The sequence below is a fragment of the Bos grunniens genome, chromosome 17 (assembly GCF_055505025.1).
Source record: "Bos grunniens cultivar Pamir isolate PY7600 chromosome 17, Bosgru_T2T1.0, whole genome shotgun sequence".
Taxonomy (NCBI): Eukaryota; Metazoa; Chordata; class Mammalia; order Artiodactyla; family Bovidae; genus Bos; species Bos grunniens.
The window spans coordinates 5,403,551-5,424,002 of NC_141181.1; the positions used below are offsets into that span (position 1 = coordinate 5,403,551).

The following is a 20,452-nucleotide window of genomic DNA, read 5'->3' on the forward strand; positions in this document are numbered from 1 at the left end:
AATAAAATTTTTTTAAATGTATCACAATAGTATCATCATTATACCCATGAAGATTAGCCTTGATTTGATAAAAATCTAATAATACTGTCCATTTTCAAATTTTCCTAATTGCTTTCTAAAGTTTTTTTTTTAATAATCCCCACCCCCATTTGCTGCCTGCCCAGTCTAGGATCCAATCTGGGATCACTCATTATATTTAGCTATAATGGTTTTTTTTTTTAATCTCTCTTAATTTGAAACACTGTCTTGCCTTTATTTTGTATTTTATGACACTGCCTTTTTATTTAAAGCATCCAGCTAGTTGCCTTGTCGACAGTTCCACATTCTCAGATTTTTCTGAGTATTTCCTCATGACTGGCTTCAGGTTAAGACATTTTTGACAGTACTACAACATAGTTGGTAGAGTGTACTTTTCAGTGTATCAGTGTTTAGTATATTTTCACATGTATCACACATGCCAGTTTGGTTCATTATTATTCATGATAAGTTTGATCATTTTCTCAAGGTGGTGATGGTCAAATTTCTTCATTGTTAAGGTACTTCTCCCTTACTGTTTATGGTAACTTGTGGGTGATATTTTGCTGCTGGCTGCTAAGTCGCTTCAGTCATGTCTGACTCTGTACGACCCCGTAGACCGCAGCCCACCAGGCTCTTCTGTCCCTGGGATTCTCCAGGCAAGAACACTGGAGTGGGTTGCCATTGCCTTCTCCAGTGCATGAGAGTGAAAAATCAAAGTCGCTCAGTTGTGTCCGACTCAGTTGTGTCCGACTCCAGTTTGGTTGTCTGATTCCCAGAACGTCAGCATTCACTCTTGCCATCTCCTGTTTGACTACTTCCAATTTGCCTTGATTCATGAACCGAACGTTCCTGGTTCCTATGCAGTATTGCTCTTTACAGCTTTGGACTTTACTTCCATCACTAGTCACATCCACAGCTGGGTGTTGTTTTTGCTTTGGGTCCATCTCTTCATTCTTTCTGGAGTTATTTCTCCACTGATCACCAGTAGCATATTGGGCACCTACCGACCTGGGAAGTTCATCTTTCAGTGTCGTATCTTTTTGCCTTTTCATGCTGTTCATGGGATTCTCAAGGTAAGATAGGCATAGTATGTATTTATATAATAATGTATATTTATCTATATTACACCCCAGATCTTGCTTTTAAGTATTTCTAACTTTTCTAAATATATTTGTTATAGAAATTAGCAATTTTAGCTCCAATAAAATTAAAACCTTATTTATTATAAATACAAAATAAATATATAAATTTCACAGAATATATTCTGAAGAGTAAGAAAATTTTTTCAATATTTTTGATATGACTGTTTTAATATATCATATACTTTGCTTTTTAAAATGTAGCATATCATAATCATAGTTTATTTTTTGATAACGTAGGGTTTCCCACTTGAATCACGGTTATTAAACAGGAATACCATTGGAGAGAGTTTGCAGTTTAACTCTTCTCTGACTTTTTGAAATAGACATGTCATTCCCTAGGCTGTTCTTTCCACATACCCTCCTTTCCCCTCCTTTAATACTTACCAAAACCATTGTTACACTCCATTTTATAGCTATGGCAGAAGTTTCCACCCCTACCCTACCTATGCCTGTTATTATCCACAGGCAGTTGGAAGGTGGTAGTATTAGGGATTTATAAGTATTACATATTGAACTTTGTAGTATGAAGAAAATTGGTGTTTTTACTATAGTATTGACTGTGTTTTCAAACTACATTTCCTGCCCTGCCCCTCCCATGGTTTGGAAGTTCTGTGGGTTGTTAAAGGGCCAAGTTGTTTCCAATTCTTTGCGACTCCATTCCTGGAGTTTGCTCCAATTCATGTCTGTTGAGTGGGTAATGCTATCTAACCATCTCACCCTCTGCCACCCTCTTCTCCTTTTGCCTTCAGTCTTTCCCAACATCAGGGTCTCTTCCAATGAGTTGGCTCTTCACTTCAGGAGGCCTGTGATATGATTTCCCACTTGTCACCAGGGTTAACTGAATTAACTACTGTCTATAAAAAGAATCTTAGGAATGACTCTTGGGTTTTCCCTTTGCATGTTTTGGATACTCTTTTAGATAATTTGGCTATGGTGTTGTATCACCTCATTTGCCTCAAAGAGATTTGCCCCAGCGCTTGATTGGAATAAGTGGATGTGCTGATGGTTTTGAGAATATGACAATCCTGAAGACATCTTTCTGGCTTGACTATTTTTCTTACGGCATTGATGATATATTGTTTGCTATTTTAGGTAGTAAAGTTGTATTGTAGCCTGAACTGGTTGTACTATTTTGACTAGTGACTTAGTAGAGAATATCACTTTCCTAGAAGGGGCTTCTCGTCTCTCTTTTGGGGCTACTTCACTTCACCTTGGGGTGAACATGCAGAGGAGTAACTAGATCCTAATTTCCGTAATCTGATTATACCAGTTGGGGAACATTTTAATTGTGGTTGGCTAGTTATGTTCAGGCTGTGTTGGTTTTGCTTTTGGCTGTGCCAAAAAGTGGAGAAGACTGAATTTCTTACCTGTCACCACATGCTAATACTTTGCTGTGACCCACAGAAGTGAGGTCGCAAACCAAACAGAACTGGGCTAGTTTTCTAGTTACAAGCTCCCACCTTCCTCTGTCTCTCTGTCTTTCTCTATATCTCTCCCTTCTCTTTGGCCTGGTTTCTTGTCATATCCACACTGTAAGCAGTTCTTTCCAGCTACAGTCAGTTGACTCTTATTGGAGCTAGTTTACTCAGAGATGGGACTAGGGTAGCCATCCAGCATGAGATTAGATTATTATGCTGTCATTTTAAAATGAGTAAATGGCTGTTAGTGAGAAGGTGATTTGCCGAAGATAGTGTTGCCTACTGAGGTTTGTCTGACCTAGAGTCCAGATGTGTTGATTTCCTGATAGTGTCTCAGTGGTATGATGGATCATGCACATCTGGATCATTCTTTTTGGCTGACTAAGTAGGTGTATATCTTACCATCTGAGAGTTAAAATGTTTTTTTTTTTTAAGGTCAGAAATTCATTAGACACTGTTTTAGAAGGTGAAAATAAAGGTACTTCATAAACTAGTAAAGTTTTTTTGACTACTCTATCAGTCTGCTTAGAAAGTTTATTTTAAGCATCAAATTACAAAAAAATCTCCTGAACTTTCTTTTTTTGTGTGTTGGGGAGGATAGGAGTGGTGGTGAAGTTTAGTGGAAACTGAATGCCACTACCCTTTCCCTTAATTCTCTCATCAGAAATCTTTCTAAATTCCACATTTAATGTCTAAATTGAAGACGGGAGGAGAAGGGGACTACAGAGGATGAGATGGTTGGATGGCGTCACCAACTCGATGGAGTTGGTGATGGATAGGGAGGCCTGGCGTGCTGCAGTCCATGGGGTCACAAAGAGTCGGACACGCCTGAGCGACTGAACGGAACTGAACTGAATGTCGATATTCCAGCACCAGTTTTCTGGTCACCTACAGTTCAGTTTAATTCAGTTTGGACACTAACTATAGTTAGTATTATGTCCCACAAATCAAATGGCAAGGTTCCCAACAAAACTGCCTTTACTTGAGACACCAGCCACAGGTGTGATCACCAGGCTACCTGCCCTTTTGTCTGAACTGGTTACAAATTCAGAGGTTTCTACAACTGGAATATTGGATAATTCCCTAGAATGATTCACAGAACTCACTGAGACCTCTGTACTTACACTTTTATTATAAAGCATACAACTCAGACACAGCCAAATGGAAGAGAGGAATAGGCAGGGTCTGGGGTGGGGGTAGGGACCACACAGACCTTCCATGCCCTCTCCTCATGCTCTCTGAGCATGATGCCTCCTACCATATTGGTGCATCTGTGGACCTCAGAGTTTAGTGTTTATTAGCAACTCAGTAGTTACGGGTAATTGATTAAACTTTTGGCTTGCGTGATTAAATGCAGTCTATAGCTCCTCTCCCCTCCCTGGAGATTGAGAGGTGGAATGGAAAGGTTTTCTGGTGACCAGCCCCCATCCTGAAGCTATGTAGATACCACTTTGAGTCACTCCTGGTTGAAAAGGGACTTTGGCAGAGTTAGTGTCAAAATTGAAGATTTGTACGTTTAATTTGTGCATTCCGAAGCTAACTCTGGTTATCAGAATTGAATTGTAGGACACCTGGTTGGTGTCAGAGAATGAGTAACAAAAGACATTTCTGTCACTTAGGAAAGTTAAGGCCTTTTGCCAGGAACTGGAGCCAAAGACAAGTATATATACTGTGTGTATTTTGAATTATACTGTAGTGTCGGTGTTACCTCGTTTTATCTTTCACGTTGTCTTTGGGATTCTTTACTTTGTCTCCAGACAGTTTATTAAGATTCTACAAGGAAAATAGGCTTCAGGTTTTAATTTCTCTGCTTCATTTCCATGTCCTGATTTTTAAATTAAAACAAAAATTTAGTTTTATTTAGGTAAACACATAATTTGAGTTTTGACACATGTATGTACTCGTGAAGCCATCACCACATTCAAGATAATGACTATGTCACCCCCAGACCCTCCTTATAATTCGGTCAATTCCTTCCTCACCTCCCCCACTTTCCAGACAAACTGATTTTCCTTTCTGTCATTACACAGATTAGTTTGAATTTTCTGGAACATTTTTATGTATAAGTGGAATTATATAATGTTTCCTTTTTTATCTGACTTCTTTCCCCTAGCTTAATAAATCTGAGATTTATCCATATTTTTGGATGGACTAGCAATACTTTGTCCCTTTTTATTATGAAATACTGTGTATATTTTTTTAATATCACAAATTGTTTTCCATTTACCTGTTGCTGCATTGTATTGTTAATGGTTTTGGCTATTGCAAATTGGCTATAAATATTTGCATGCAGTTTTTTATGTGGACATGCACTTTGGTGTTTCCTGCTAGTGGAATAGTGGATTCAAAAAATAGGTGTATGTTAACCTTTGTAAGAAACAAATTCTTTGGATAACTGTTCACGGGTTTTTTCCAGTTTGTGGCTTGCCTTTTCATTTTTTTTTTTTAAATCAGTGTCTTTGAAGTTCAAAAGTTTTTTTTTTTTTTTTTTTAAAGAAGCTGAGTTTATATCTTTTTCTTTTATGTTGGGTTAGTCGCTCAGTCATGTCCAACTTTTTGTGACCCTGTGGACTGGAGACCTCACAGGCTCCTCTGTCTGTGGAAATCTCCAGGCAAGAATACTGGAGTGGGTTGCCATGCCCTTCTCCAGGGGATCTTCCCGACCCAGGGGTCGAACCCAGGTCTCCTGCATTACAGGCAGATTCTTTACCGTTTGAGCTACCCAGGAAGCCCGATTTTTCTTTTATAGTTCATGCTTCTTGTGATACATTGTGGGAGTCTGAGTAGTATTCCCGAAGATATCCATGTCCTAATTTCCAAAACCTGTGACAGTAGTCTCTTAGGTGGCGAAAGGAACTTTTCTTATGTGGTTAAGGATCCTCAGTTACCCAGGTGGTTGTTCAGGCGCTCAATTACTCAGGTGGTTGTTCAGGCGCTCAATTACTCAGGTGGTTGTTCAGGCGCTCAATTACTCAGGTGGGCCTCATATAATCACAGACTCCTTGCAAGAGGGAGGTAAGAAGGTGAGGGCTGAAGAAAGTTGGGAGACTGAAGGAGAGGTTAGAGTGGTACGCTCTGAAGATTGAGGAAAGGACCAGGAACAAGGAGTCAGGTAGCTTTCTAAAAGTTAGTAAAGGCAAAGAAACAGATTCTCTTTTAGAGCCTTTAGAAGGAGCACCCCTGCTAGCAGCTTGATATTTAGCCCAGTGAAACTGAGTTTGGTCTTCTGACCTCAAGATGATAAACTTCACTCTGTTATATGCCCCCAGGTTTGTGGTAATGTGCTGTAGCGGACATGGGAAGCTAATACAGAAGTGGGGGCGCTGCTGTAACCAATACCTAAGAATGTAGAAGTGGCTTTGAAATTGTGGCGAGGAGAATTTTGTGGAGCATGATAGGAAAAGCCTAGATTGCCTTGAACGAACTGTTGACAGAAATATGGACATTAAAGATGCTGAAGATGAGGACTCAGAAGAAAGAAAAGAGAGTGGCAAAGAAAGCCTGTAGCTTCTTAAAGAAATATCTAAGTTGTCATAAAAAGAATTTTGGTGGAAATATGAACATTAATGATGCTGCTGGTGGGGGTTTCAAAGGAAATGAATGTGTTATTGGAAACTGGAGGAAAGGAGATCCTTGTTAGATTGAAACAGAAGGCTTGCCTGACTTTTGCCCTGTAGTTACCTGGCTAACTCTGTTGTGTCTTGTCTTAGTAGAGTAGCAGTCATGTGTGTGTAAATTTTGCTCTTTTATGTACTTGCATAAAGTACTTCAGCTTTAATTAAAGTGACAGATTGTATTTTTATATACATGAAATTTACATTTTAATAAAATATTAGTATTTTTCAGAGCAAACATTTTAGTAGAATATGCTTATTCTTGAAATGTCATTATTACTAAAGTCTTTTTGCTGTTTCCCTGTGACTAAATGGATATATAAAAATAACTTGCTGTAAAACCCTTAATTTCTGGATTTTCCTTATGACTTCAAGAAAACTATTTTTTTAAACATATTTAACTAAACTTAGTATTACAAAGTGAAAGTAAAAGTCGCTCCGTCATGTCCAACTCTTTGCAACCCCATGGACTATACAGTCCATGGAATTCTCTAGACCAGAATGCCCAGGGATCAAACCCAAGTCTCCCACATTGCAGGCAGAGATTCTTTACCAGCTGAGCCACAAGGGAAGTCCTGATGCTGGGAAAGATTGAAGGCAGGAGGAGAAGGGGACGATAGAAGATGAGATGGTTGGATGGCATCACCAACTCGATGAACATGAGTTTGAGCAGACTCTGGGAGTTGGTGATGAACAGAAAGGCCTGGCGTACTGCAGTCCGTGGAGTCGCAAGGAGTCTCACAACTTTGAGTGACTGAACTGAACTATTATTATAAAACATACACTGGTTTTACTCTGTGTGCTCATTTATTATTAAGAAAATAATTTAGAAAATGGAAATGCATTGTTTGATAGAGTAATTTTAAATGGTAGCTTCTGTTAATGGTTGTTATTTATTAGTGTGATACAACTTATAAATATCTGTGCATTCAGTCTTTGTTCTTCCAAATCGATTTCTTCTGTAATTGATGGTTTTTTGTTTGTGTTAGTTTTGTTTTTGGAAGGAGGATGTATAAAGCAATTATCACTACTATATTTTTAACCATTGCCAAGTTGAAACTCAATGTTTAAGTTTAAAACAAAAGTTAGTGCTATTTAAATGTAGAATTACTAAATATTATAGTTCCCTCTTCTGTCTTTTCAGAGCTATTGCACCATGTTAAATGTTTCAAATTAATTTCAGCAGTGTTTAAAAATTACTGGAATTAGAATGTCTGCCACCTAAATCTCTCATATTTCTATTGAGTTTGGAATTTGGAATAGTCATTATCAAATATTATTTGTGGGAAATAGGAAAGATTGGGGGAGAAAGTAAATGACATAGCGAAGCAGCATACAGACTGTTTCAGGATATAGGGAAACTAAAAAGGTTCTGCAAGTCAGTGGTGTGAAAATAAGCAGGGGAGTTGCTCTCAAGTCAAAGAGATGTGTGAAACCTAGAACCACTTATCAAGAGTAGCTCTTTTTGGATTCTGTTTAGATCACATTACCTAAAATAGACATTTTGAGGCAGTCTTGGAAATTTGAGTATTGACTAATATTAGTTAATACCTTGGAACTTTAATTTGATATGTGATACGGTGATTTTATGATTATATAAGGCAGGGATAAAATTAAAGATATGTGTGTGTGGTGGGGAGAGTGACATGATATCTGGAATTTACCTGATAAAATAACAAATATAGCAATATTAATGATATCTTGAATAATATTCCTAAATCTTTCAAAGTATATTTCTGGTAGAAAAATGAGGCTTTTCTGACCATTTCATTCTTTTTTTTCCCCCCTTTTCTTATGGGTTACACCATTTCCTTTAGTAAATATGTGTAGTTGTTATGTGTCTTCTCCTGCTGAAATATGAGTTTAATGAGGGTAGGGGGGATTTTTATCTGTTTTGTGCATTGCATCTTCTTCATTACCTACCCCTACCTAGCATATGGCTGGTGCTTCGTATATAGTTGAATGACTGAATGAACGAACGGGAACTAAAGCTCTTGAATACTAGGGACATGGGGTTTGGCCAAAGACAGAACTAAAGAAAACTTTTGAAAGTTAATCTTATGGGACTTAAGAGGGGAAAATGTGGCCTAGTACATTAAAATTTAAGGTGATAAGCCATCTCTTCCGTGTTTGACTGTAAAGCCTTAATGTATCAAATATCCAACATCTTCTCAGCAATAAAAGTTGCTATAAAGTAATTGTTACCTTACTGTGTAACAGCAGTAAAATTGTTACCTTAGAATTAATTTCTGTAGTAAAGTAATTGCTATCTTACTGTAATTGTCTTTCATATAGTCTTTAAAGTTTCCCCTCCGTCAGTCATCGATTTATTATTACGTCTTGAGATGGACTGCTGTCCCTTGGTGTCTGCAGGATTTGTTTCAGACACCAAAGTTCACGATGCTGAGTCCCTCATGTAAATGATGTAATGCAGTCGGCCCTCTGTATCTGTGGGTTCCGCTTCTGTCCATGTGGAGGATTGGCTGTGTTTTATGTAAAGGTTATGTATTTCTTCTCAGGAAAAAAAAATTACTTAAAACTAGTAATTTTATATGGGCAAGATGAATTTTAGAAACTGTTCTTACGGTTTCTTTTTGTGTTAAAAATATATAATCGTACATTTCTCCTTTTTCTAATAACTGATTTTCTCCTTTTTTCTATGTATATGTGTTTCAAACTAGATTTTAATATTTTGTATGAGCATCATAATGATCAGTTATCTACTATGTTTAAAAATTTGTTTTAGTTTTTAACGTTACTATGACACACAGGTGATAATAATTGTACTCAATAATTAAGATGAATAATTCAAGTTGAGTATTAATTAAATAATTATTTAATTAATAATTAATTAAAGTATTAATTAAATAATTCAAGTTGAGTATTAAAAATGACAACAGTGAAAATTCAGAAACTTTTTATATTTGATATTCTAGAATGAGTGTTTTAAAAATGACTTGTTTTTAAAATTGATGAAGTCATTTTTATAACCCCAAACTATAAGCTTTGACTGAAGGAAAAATGTGAGCAAGGAGTCTCAACTTTTTTTGGATTCAAAACCACATTGCACTCTTAGAAATTATTTAGGACCCCAAAGAGCTTTGATTTATTTGGGTTATATTTCTCAATATTTATCCTATTGGAAAGTAAAACTGAGAAGTTTTAAAAGTACTGTATTAGCTCTTTAAATTCACTTAAAAATAATTGGTAATTGTTAATTGGCATGTTCATGGAATTAATACATTTTGAGGGAATTATCTATATTTTCTCCAAGCAAAAAAAGTTAATAAGAAAGATGACATTGTTTTACGTTTCTGCAAATACATCTGGCTTAATGAAAGACAGTTGAAGTCTCTTACCTGCTTCTGCATTCAGTCTATTAAAATATTACAAACCATGTAGTCTAAGGAAAACTTCCATCGTGTACTCATGACAGATTGAGAGTGAAGGAAACAAATAACATCTTAGTATTATGAAAATAATTTTGACAGGCCATGTGAGAGTCTCTAAGACCACCCCTAAGTCCATATTCTGAGAACTGCTGGAATAATTTCTCACTGGGCTACTATACGGGGCAATACAGTCTTTTAAATGAAAGAAAAAATTTTAAAAAATATGATAGGATCAATTGAGTGTTTCTATTCCATATGTTTTACTTTAGGGGAGCTATTGAAGTTAGCTGGTACTTACTTATATATATATCAATATGTTTGGGCATTGAGGAAGTGTGAATGGCACCCCACTCCAGTACTCTTGCCTGGAAAATCCCATGGATGGAAGAGCCTGGAAGGCTGCAGTCCATGGGGTCGCTGAGGGTCGGACACGACTGAGCGACTTCACTTTCACTTTTCACTTTCATGCATTGGAGAAGGAAATTGCATCCCACTCCAGTGTTCTTGCCTGGAGAATCCCAGGGACGAGGGAGCCTGGTAGGCTGCAGTCCATGGGGTCGCTAGGAGTGGGACACGACTGAGCGACTTCACTTTCATGCATCGGAGAAGGAAATGGCAACCCACTCCAGTGTTCTTGCCTGGAGAATCCCAGGGACGAGGGAGCCTGGTGGGCTGCCGTCTGTGGGGTCGCACAGAGTCGGACACGACTGAAGTGACTTAGCAGCAGCAGCAGCAGCCCTGACTTGCAGGGTTGTTTATAGATTTCATGTTATAGCTTACCATGTAGTAGAATGGTCACCTTATTTCTTAGAGAATTAGAAATTAATTCAGTGGTAATAGATGGTTAAAATTTTTAAAACAAGTTTTTGATATTCAGAGTTACTTGCAATTAAGGGGGAAAGCACAATTTTGAAATGCAATCAATTTATTAAAAAGTAGTCATGATGCTCAGTGTCATTAGTGAGCAAATATTAATGTTGTTTCTCTACCTCTTGGTAAATAGAACTATGGCCAAAGATAATTATTAACTTTTTTCTCCATAAATTGTGTTTCTTTTCTGACAGTTTGTAAAGCTTTCTCTTTGTTGGTTTGCCTTTTGCCTCCGTCATTATGCAACCTGAGAATCAATAGTGCATTAAATTAGCTGACCTGGAAAGAAAAATAATAGATAATGAAAATAGCGCTTATTGCTTACGTTCTCTTTTAGTTATAAATAGTGTAAGATCCAGAGGGTATTGATGGGGAATGAGGGAAATGGAGCACTGCACATCAGGTTATTTCACAAGTAGTAATCTATACTTTTGCATCTTTTGTTTCATGGTTTTGTTTAGAAACAACACTGATGCTGAGTAGTTAGTAAAATAACTTACTTTCATTAGCATCATTTGGTGGGGATTTTTATTCATGCTTGTCTGTAATATTAGTCACAATGATTTATTTAAAGTCTTTGTTAATTATAAAGCTAATGAAAAACCTCGGTTTGTTATGGGCATGCTATATATTTGTTGATGATATAAATTGCATGAGGTTTTAACACTCAATACATTGTTCTTACATTAGGATATGTATTAATTTTTTTCATTGCCTCTCTAAGCTTCCCAATCTCACATGTTTGCTAGGAGGAGTGCATTAACAGCAGTAAGAGCTTTTTCCCCAGCGTGTCTGACATGCCTCTGAAAATGCGATAGAGCAGAGCTTTAGCTAGATTTTAGAAGTTCTTTTGTTAAATCATGTAAGAAACTTAAACTGATAGTACTTCACATTTTCCGTGTAACATGCTCTTTCGATGAATAGCTGTGTGGCAGCAGCACGGGAAGAGCAGGGTTCTTGGCAATCCCAGCTCAATTGCATCTGCAGATGAGGATTTAAAATTCTGTGCAGCAGACAGTACCTCCAGCAGGCGAGTAAAAGGTTACTGCATTATTTGCTTGTTTGTTTTCATAGCCTTTATCTACAAAAGGTTTTGTAAAGATGCAGTGTGAAGTGCATGCCCGTTTTTAGACATTCTGGAAATTGATTTAAGTTTACATGAATTTCAAAAGGGCAGTGCAAGGTGAAGAGGCGATACTAGCTCTTTTTAGATTTAAACCAAAGAAGAAATTGAGCATGAGACATATGCAAATAAAGAACCTACAGAAAGTAGGAAGTTTTTTAATGCTTTTTTTTTACATTTAAAAAAATTTTAAATAATTTTACAATTTTTAAATACATTTTTAATACTAGATTTTTTTTTTAGTTCTTAGACTTCTTCCTCAAAAAGGATGCTGTTAACAAAGACTGATAATTGTGGGTCTATGAATGTTCATGAAGTTACATTTGTTTTGAAGTCTGATTGTTTGGGAAGAAACTATAAAGATTTTTTATTAATGTAACCCTTTCTTGTCCTAGAAATTATAATGTGGATTATAATAACATGGTGTGTATATATGTATATATCTTTATATATTATTGGCAAAAGATCCTAGAGGATGGCTAACATACTTAATAGTGTTTATGTTTTCAGGGTGGTTTGTGTTTTTTGAATCTTTTTAATGAGATGCAGATAAACAGGTGGGAGAAGATTCAGTATCAAAGCAACCAGGTTTTTGGTGGCTTATCATCTATTATCAATACCTGTCTATAAAGTCACACACCCTTTCCTTCCTTCTCATTTTAACTCTCCTAACATTTATGATAGCAGGGGCCTCCTTGGATTCTCTTAGTTGTTCTATCATTATCGACACCACTGTCTTTGATATAGTATTTTATTGCTCCATAATTCTCAAGTTTAAGTGCAGTATTCAGAAGGAATTTTTTTACTTTGCCTATCAACCACATCCTGCCCTCTTCAAGCCATACTCAAAGATTATTATTAGCTACTGTCTAAATTTTGTTAAAAAAATAAATTTTGTTTAAAAAAGTTATTTCTATGTCTTTTTTATTTTAGATTGAATAACAAGATTGAAAACAATCCTATAAATTAATCTACAATATAGAAGTAAAATCAGCTGTTATTCTTACTTTGAGCTTTTGGCAGGCTTCCTGAATCGTAGAGTCAGAAAGGGTCAGCAGTTCTGATTGGTAAGTTAAAGAATCCGTCCAGTAATTTGCTCCCTGTTGTTTCTCAAAGCAATGCAGCAGCAGTTCTTTTCCAGGTATTGAGCGGTTCTTGAACCGAGTGTATGGGGACAAGCAGGGGTGGGGCTCATTCCTGTTGGTTGTTGAGACAGTGGGCATTTACAGAGGGAACAGGTTGGATAGGCTGAGCCGGAGGAGTAGGCAAACAGATCTAAACTGATGGAAGACAGAAAGAGTGGTTAGTATAATTTGGGGGTATTTTATCTTGAGTTTGCTCCTTTATTAAGTACTTGGGCTTTAATATAAAACAGTTTGAAATATTAAAGCACCTTACCTTCTTTCTAAGGAGTAGCCGGAAGACTTCTGTTTTTAATTTTGAGTTCTTCTTGACAATGAGTTTGTGGCTGGTATCTTCTGTAGGGAAGCTATTGTTTTATTCTTTTTTAACAGTGTTTCTTTCAGCCAGAGGGCTGCAGAATGAGGCAGTTAGCCAGTTTTGAGCATACATGGGACATTACTAGTTCTGATTTTTTAAGTTAAATTCTTGTCTGATGAACAAGTCAATGTGTGGCTGTGGCTGCAGCGTTGTTTCTTCCTTAATGAAGAGGTTGAGCCGTTCGACCTGCTGCTCCGATCTGTTCTCTGGTAGCCATACATCAGACCAGTTGCAGAGATTATCCACCGAATGTCCTAGACAACCAAAGGTAACTACACAGATTTATTTCAAATAAAAATATGCAATTAAAATGGATGCCTTATAACTAGGACCAAATAATTAAAAATAAAAGATCAATTAAAGATGTTCTTAGCAGTTTTCTTGACCTTGCAGTAGCTATCCAATATCATTTTGTCATCATCAGATTGTGTAGCAATGGAAATGCACTGCAGTAATTGATTTTGTAATAGGATCAGGTGATTTACTAGCTGCACTGACAACCACTTGCTTGCTCGCTCTGAGCAGTGGAGCACTCTAATGGATGTTGTGATTGCAGCCCGGAGTTGCTGTGAGACTGCTGGCCACTTAAAGCAGCAGCATGTCTTTTTAAAATGAATAGTGAGTTTTTCTTTTTTGTTTCCTTTGCTTTAAGTTTTGGGTGACCTCAGTAAATTTTATACTTAGTTTGAGTGCCCCCATGAAATTTTAGAGATTAGGTGTTATTTCATCCATCAATTCATCAAAAGTAGCCTTGAATATAATGAAATATAATCTCTGCTCCCTACTCCTAGTTGAGCGTCAACATATGTTTCAACATACTTTGTATTGATCAGGAGAACACATCTCAAAATATAACAATTTATGTTAACCTGTGTCATCTAAGTGAAACAGAATATTCTTCATATTTGTAAATTTCATCAGTTTCAAACTCTAGCTATAATTATGATAATGGCATTGTGGTAATTCTTGTACTCCTGCTTTGTTAGAGTTGTCTATTCTTTTCTGGTCTTTTGCTTTCTTAGTGTTCTCATAGATGTAACACCATTTAGAAAATCTGAGTTGGACCAATTCTAAGGAATGTTGATGGAAACATAATAGCTATTTTAAAGTAGTGTTTAAGGATAGAAGTATTTAAAAACCTGTTATCCACAATTATGAATTTTTAGTGATTATAGTTTAATAATCTTTATTTTCATCTTTTATGCATTTTAAACAATTGATTATAAATATAGAAGTATAAGACTAAAGCTTAAAATAGAACTAGTGTTCTGTAAAAGACTTTTAGAAACTGGTGCCTAAGATTTTGACGACTTTAGAATTCTGCTTAGGGCTTTACATGAGGAAAGAAAATTATCTCCCCTCTCTACATTCCTCAATAACTCCTCTACCTGTCTAACTATCTGACATACTAAGTGTTTTGTACAGAACTTGATATATAAAAGTGCTGAATTCTCTTTCCTTCCCTAATTTACATTATTTAACCATGTTTTTGTTCTTGCCATGATAGAGATGCTATTTCTTTCAGCCACATCTAAAACATTTACATTAATTAATCAATGTTAGTAATTTGCTATAGAAGAAATTGAGCATAAAATTGCCATTGTATATTACAGTCAAACCTCCCTGGGAAGGCAGCTTTTCTTTGTAATGTACTTAAATATTTGCCCTTGAAAGATGAAAATATTTCCAGTATCATTCTGTACTTTATCCTAAATCCAGATACTTAAAAGTTTAATTATGGAAGATGGTAATATAATTTAAACACTAGAGTTTATAATCTTTTATTATTCAATGGTAACAAGTTTATTGCCCCCTGCCTCCCAAAAACCTCTATGAACACTGATAACATGAAGATAAGTATGTGAATATCATATGAGATTTCGTCAAAGATATGTTGAAATTTCATGTATATTGAAATGTTGAATGGTGGATTACCAACAAATCAATCATTGATGTAAGTTTCACTGAAGCGGTGTACATTAAAGCTTTTTTTTGCAATGGGGTGAGCAAATAGGAGGAAAGGCAGTGAATACTCAAAGTGTTGACTACTTTTTTAGAAGATTGGTTATAAAAGATAGGTAAGCGTGCTTTGTAATTCAACAGTATTTCATGTAAAATAAATAGGTAATTCAGTTGGTGAAGTTCTAACCCTAGTGGAACTACCTTTTATTAGAGCTCTAGATCAAGCATTAAAAGACTTGGATTTAGTCAGGCTCCTGTCACTGATCTACTTGATGACCTTAATCAATTTATACTCGAACATTTTTAAGGTTCCTTAAGCATGCTTCTAAAATGTCCACTAAAAAGAAATCAATTTACTCATTCCAGTGTGAGGTATTATAATACTTGACCTGGAAGCAAGTTGAAGTTAGGAGGAAGGATGAAATTTCTTAATCAGGTTTTAGGTGATATTGATGTTTTTCATGTTTTTTTGATGGGGGGAGGCATGAGGAGAGGTACTTGCTTTTCTAAGAACACTTTTATCTTCTTGAAATTCAATATTCTAGATAATTACCCTCATTTTTAAAAAAACAAATTTGGAATTCATTTCTAGAGCGGCCAGTTTTTCTTATCCTCTCAAAAGTAATGTTGTTAAAGAGTTTATTTCAGTACCTAGCATATTTTTTATTCATCATTTTTATTTTAAAGGTAGCCTTTATGTTGCTATTTCTTTTTCCATGTATGGCCTATCATATAAGTTGAACACAGTCCTCTTTGTTGCCTGGGCAAAGTGATTTGTGGGTTGATTGAATTAGGTACATTTGAAGTGGTGATCATATCATAATAATTATGACAAACATTTATGGAACCTTTAACTTGGAACAGATGCTATGCTAAGCAGTCTTATGTTAATTATGTCATTATGAGATAGATATTTTTATTGTCATTTTTAAAGATGAGGAAACTGAGACTCAGAGGTTATGTAACTTAAATCATACAGCTAGAAAATAGCAGAATCAATGTTTAAACTTATACCTACATATTTTTGTTTTTGGTGATAATTAAAATACCATACTTTGATATGTTTTCAAAGTATTTGCACTTTGAGTTAAACAGTGACTGCAGAGATTAAGCCAAGTTTTTGTCTAAAGACATTATATGATTACTTAATATTTGTGTCTTGAATAAGAAGAAAGTGATGTATATTACCCTCTTATTCAGTTATTTAGAATATACTTTTCATTGTTGCAGTAATTATTCATTTAAAGCATTTGTGGTCAGTTTGCAGTAATGTTTCTCAGAGTGTGCTTCAGAGATCAGTTGCATCTGTGTCATTCAGGATGGTAGTTAAAAGCACAAATACACATCAGACCCACTGACAGAATCACTAAAATGGGGTCTAGGGATTTTCATTTTTAAACAGTCTGCTCAGGTGATTTGTATGTATACCAAGTCTTGAGAACATTGGAAATGTGCTCCGATTTTACTCTGCCTCTGTGTATTGCCTGTCAGCTTTCCTTTCTCTAAAAGTTGGTTTGCAAACTATAGGTTTCTCAGAGTGTTAAAAACAGTTTTGAGATGGGATGAGCAATCTCATACACTAGTGGTGAAATATAAATTGGTAATGTAAATTTTCTGTTGGTAGGCTTTTTAGGAACTTGTTAAATTGTTCATGAACTTGATTCTTTAGTAAGCCTGCTTCTAGGAATTTATTTTAATGAAGTAAGTCAGAGACTTATTTAGGCACAAGATTTAGGCACAAGGATATTCATAGCGGCATCATTTGTAATGGTGAAAAACTGGAAATAATTGAATTTCAAATATCAGGGAAATGGTTAAAAGTATTTGTTACGTCTATTTGTTTGGGCTACTTTCCAGCCTTAAAATGTCATATTTGGGAAGAATATTGAAGATGTAAAAATAATCATGATTTAATATAAAGTCTCAAAAAAAGAATATAAAATTGTATTTATATGTCCATACATATATAGTTCATATGATATTAAGTTGAACTGTGTGAAACTGCCATTTTTGTAGATCTGTTGGTTTAATGTCAGCATTTTCATGGAGTTTAACCTACCATGACATCAGTTTTGAAAATACGTATTTGTTACATATTGTAGTGAGGGAGACTGGAAGCAAATGCAACAGATTTATAAAGTGATTATCTCTGGATGATGAGACTATAGATAATTTTAAATATTTCTTTACATGCCTCGATTTTTAAAATTTTTACTAGGTCTTGACCTTTATATAAAGTAAGGCAAAACACGTTTTGTCTTTATTGGTAACAAGTCTAATAAAATTAGTTAGTCTTCACCTTTGAAATGTAGGTCCACAAGGGCATTCAGTTCTATTTAAGACAAATTAAAAATTCTGATCCAAGATGTAGCCTTCTTTATCAGTCCTCTCTACCTAACCCCCTTTTTCTTCAGAAAAAGTAAACATGGGGAAAATATTTTCATGGTTTATCTATCTGTAGTTTGGCCAGATAGTTTAACGTTGTAGAATTCCTGGCAGTTCTTGAAGTCATTAACTGGCCTCTGCCTGTCCTCTACTACAGCTTTTTCTCCTTTGGGTCATCATATATTGCTGTTGCTAAGGCTCTCTCTGTGCGAATGCCTGTCCCTAATGGCTTTAAAACATTACTGTGCTGGAGAAAATTCTTTCTGGACCAGTGTGACTTTCACATTATACTGACCTCATCCCTTAATGATAAATGAATGAACTAATTCTCAACTACAAAAACATGTTTTGTAGAAAAATAGACAGTAGTCTCTAGTTGTTTCATTGCTTTGTCATCAATCATGTATTGGACTGTATTTGTGTACATTCAAGTTTGTATTTGTATATTACTGTGTACAGTAAAGGAAAGGGGCTTTGGAGTTAGGCTAACTTGTTAAATTAAGTCAAGTTTGAGTGACTGAGTTTTGATTATGTGAGGATATTACTGATTAATCTGATAGGATATTTTTGAAGATTGAGAGAATTCACATAAAACATCTAGCACGGTGACTGGCATAAAGCAATAACAAATATTATGTCCTTTTCTAATGAGGCAACATGAGGCTGCAAAGACTTTTCTGAGGTTACTTACCTCTGTAGCAAAAGTCAGATTCATCGACTACTGTAATTCCAATTCTTCATTCCTATCCTGACTCTCATAATTCCTCTACAAGCATATATACATACTTGTGAGTGCACTCATACATAAAGATTCTCCTACTGATTCAAGGTTTATTCTTCCCTTAATTGATTAATATCTCATTAGTTTCAATCTTTTCTAGTTAGATATTGATGCCAATAATGGTAAAAGATTGGTAGGGAAGGTCTTTACTTGATGTAAGTTCATATTCTAATTAGACTGGTGATGCTTTCACGTGAAAGATGCTGTGCTTAAGCCTCTGTGTCAGCAGTTTTACTCATGCCTGTTTGCACTTTTCCAGTAGAATGTAAACTGTTTCCCTAGCTACACGGTGAGAGGCATTGGGTACTTTTTAAAAGTAAGGCATTGCTTACTTTTTAAAAAAACATGGAATCTTCCCCCAGTCAAAACAAAATATACCAGATTGCTTGTTTTATGCTACTGCATTATGTTAACATATGAGTTTTCCTTTGGAGTAATTTAAAAGTGAATATGAAGTTAATTTGATTAATATGAAAATAACCCCTCTTTTGTTCCCTATTTATTTTTCAGTAAAATTTCTATTCTGTAATATGGTCATTACTTTAGTCTTCCATTTATAGATAAAAATATAGTTGCAAAGATTATTTTCTTTTCCCAAGCTTGCTGCCTTTTAGTGTAAAAAAGAAAGAGTATCTTCAATATTTCTGTAACTGAGAAACTTTACCTGAAGTTGCTTACCTCACAGTACCATTTGCAGTGATGTTAGAGAATATACATGCTGTATATTTTATGGAATATGTGCTATATGAGTTTGTAGTGGCCATTATTACGTTTTTTTATGTTTTGAAATTTTAAGAATCAGAACTCATAGGATTTGACCTGAGAGTAAAAAGTATCTGGCTTTCATTACTTTTTAAAATTGTTATTTATAATAAAATTATAATTCTATATATAAATTTGCATGAAGTAAGTAAGTAATTTTGAGGTCATGGTACATATTTTTGCTTAGAACCAATTTATATATTTGATCAAATCTAAGAAGCTTGAGGTTCACAATTACTTTAGCTATTAGAGAAGAAAAAATGCTACCATTTAAACTACGACATGCTATCAATTTCAGAGAAACTAAGATATGAAAAAAATGTGACATTTTGAATCTATGAAATGTTCAGGTGTGTGTGTTTTCAGATTTTAGGGCTCTTTTTTGGTGAGGAGCAAATTTTATGTTGGTGGTTGTTGAGACCCTATGCAATTCTCTATATATGTATAACTTCATCAATTCTTTGTGTTGATTTGTTTGCTTCCTTTGGTATTTATTGAATGCTTTTCATGTGCAGACCTGTGTCACTTTTCAAGTCGCATAAAATTTGTTCCTCTTTGGAGTTTCTATTATATACAAAGTACCTGCCTGCTCAGTCATGTCTAACTTCCAGAGCATTAAAAAAAATTAAGTAATTAAAGGGACTTCCCTGGTGACTGAGATAGTAAAGACTCTGCCTGCAGTGCGGGAGATGGGCATATCTTTCATGCAAAGATGGGCACAATAGAGGACAGAAATGGTATGGACCTAACAGAAGCAGAAGATATTAAGAAGAGGTGGCAACAATACACAGAAGAACTATACAAAAAAGCTCTTCACAACCCAGATAATTATGATGGTGTGATCACTCACCTAGACCCAGACATCCTGGAATGTGAAGTCAAGTGGGCCTTAGGAAGCATCACTACGAACAAAGCTAGTGGAGGTAATGAAATTCCAGTTGAGCTCTTTCAAATCCTAAAAGATGATGCTGTGAAAGTGCTGCACTCTGTATGTCAGCAAATTTGGAAAACTCAGCAGTGGCCACAGGACTGGAAAAGGTCAGTTTTCATTCTAATTCCAAAGAAAGGCAATGCCAAAGAACGTTCAAACTACCGAACATTTGCACTCATCTCACATGTTAGCAAAGTAATGCTCAAAATTCTCCAAACCAGGCTTCAACAATACATGAACCGTGAACTTCCAGATTTTCAAACTGGATTTAGAAAAGGCAGAGGAACCAGAGATCAAATTGTCAACATCTGTTGGATCATCGAAAAAGCGAGACCGTTCCAGAAAAATAGCTGCTTCTGCTTTATTGACTGTGCCAAAGCCTTTGACTGTGTGGATCACGACAAACTGTGGAAAATTCTTAAGAGAGATGGGAATACCAGACCACCTGACCTGCCTCTTGAGAAATCTGCAGATCAGGAAGCAACAGTTAGAACTGGACATGGAACAACAGACTGGTTCCAATCAGGAAAGGAGTACATCAATGCTGTATATTG

General features: G+C 35.6%; 1 protein-coding gene across 11 annotated transcripts in view; it reads left to right on the forward strand.

Annotated features, from left to right (window-relative positions):
- FBXW7 (F-box and WD repeat domain containing 7) overlaps nt 1–20,452 on the forward strand; it is a 225,441-nt gene that overhangs the window by 81,715 nt on the left and 123,274 nt on the right. For 3 of the 11 annotated variants that reach the window (XM_086346309.1, XM_086346308.1, XM_086346310.1), the window contains exon 3: nt 12,511–12,644. The exons of 6 other annotated variants lie outside the window; for them this stretch is intronic. The gene's annotated coding sequence lies outside the window, so the exon portion shown is untranslated. Of the gene's footprint in view, nt 1–5,568; nt 5,691–12,510; nt 12,645–13,096; nt 13,346–20,452 lie in introns of those variants that run through there. 2 more of the 11 variants (XM_086346304.1, XM_086346311.1) reach the window with 2 other exon arrangements.